A 985-nucleotide genomic window follows, 5' to 3' on the forward strand; every position below is an offset into this window, starting at 1 on the left:
CCTGCTCCAGATCTCTGCTGAATTCCACGTAGAATTTATGTGTATCTACGGATCGCCAGGAATAGATCTATCATACTAACGACTGCAGGCCTTAACAGCACTCACACACATCTAGTGGCAAGTAACAGAACTGCAGGAACACAGGTGAAAAGGAGAATCTGGCAGCTTCAGAAGCAGTCTTGTGCTCATCACAAAATTCCCACCTGTACTTGTCTCTCCCTACCCTGAAGATCACTCTCTTAGAATGTATATTCCACGCAGCCTTATCAGCCAGGAAGACTTTGTCATACTTTCTGATCCACGTTAGTACCGTGAAATAAAAATGAGTTTTATTTTTAGAAAATTTTCCAAATGCAAACCATAACATAAAATTTAATGTGATTTTTCTTTCAGGCCATATTGTCTCAAAATCCTGACAGAGCCTCCTAGAGGTGGGGGCCGGGTACCCATCTGAAAATCACTCTTCTGGGAAAACTGACTTAATGATCATGAAAAGATATGGACTGCTTCGCACACTTGCGTGTCATCCTTGCACAGGGGCCGTGCTAATCTCTGTATCGTTCCAGTTTTAGTGCATGTGGTGCTGAAGCCAACACCATGTGGAATTGAAACCGAGACTCGCATGAATAACGCCGATGTCCGCGCCCCCTGTAACCAACAACCGCCTTAGGGGGCTTCCCCAATGTGTTTCATCAGCTCCTCCAGACCAATCTAAGTCTTAGTTTTTGTGCAGAATAATCTTTCTTCCTTGTATTGATGCGGGAAGAAATAATAGTTGTTTTCACAATTCACCATCCATACACGGGTAACAGAAGATAGTCGCCTGTCAGAACACAGCTTTGCTAAAAGTGGCTGGTTGGGAGGCAAACTCCTAATTGTACTTGGATGGGACAGTGGGTTAACTTTGCCAAGAAGGAGAGTTTGGAAGAGAAAAGAAGATATAGACAAGGAATCAGATTAATTTCTTTTGTGCAGCAAAATATTC

At 43.1% G+C, this 985-nt stretch overlaps 1 non-coding gene across 1 annotated transcript; it reads right to left on the reverse strand.

Annotated features, from left to right (window-relative positions):
* Window positions 1–492: 492 nt before the first annotated feature.
* LOC136135798 (U6 spliceosomal RNA) lies at window positions 493–596 on the reverse strand. The gene has a single exon (XR_010656638.1). It is a non-coding gene; the product is annotated as a U6 spliceosomal RNA (small nuclear RNA).
* Window positions 597–985: the final 389 nt, after the last annotated feature.

The sequence above is a fragment of the Phocoena phocoena genome, chromosome 15 (genome assembly GCF_963924675.1).
Source record: "Phocoena phocoena chromosome 15, mPhoPho1.1, whole genome shotgun sequence".
NCBI classification, from domain to species: domain Eukaryota; kingdom Metazoa; phylum Chordata; class Mammalia; order Artiodactyla; family Phocoenidae; genus Phocoena; species Phocoena phocoena.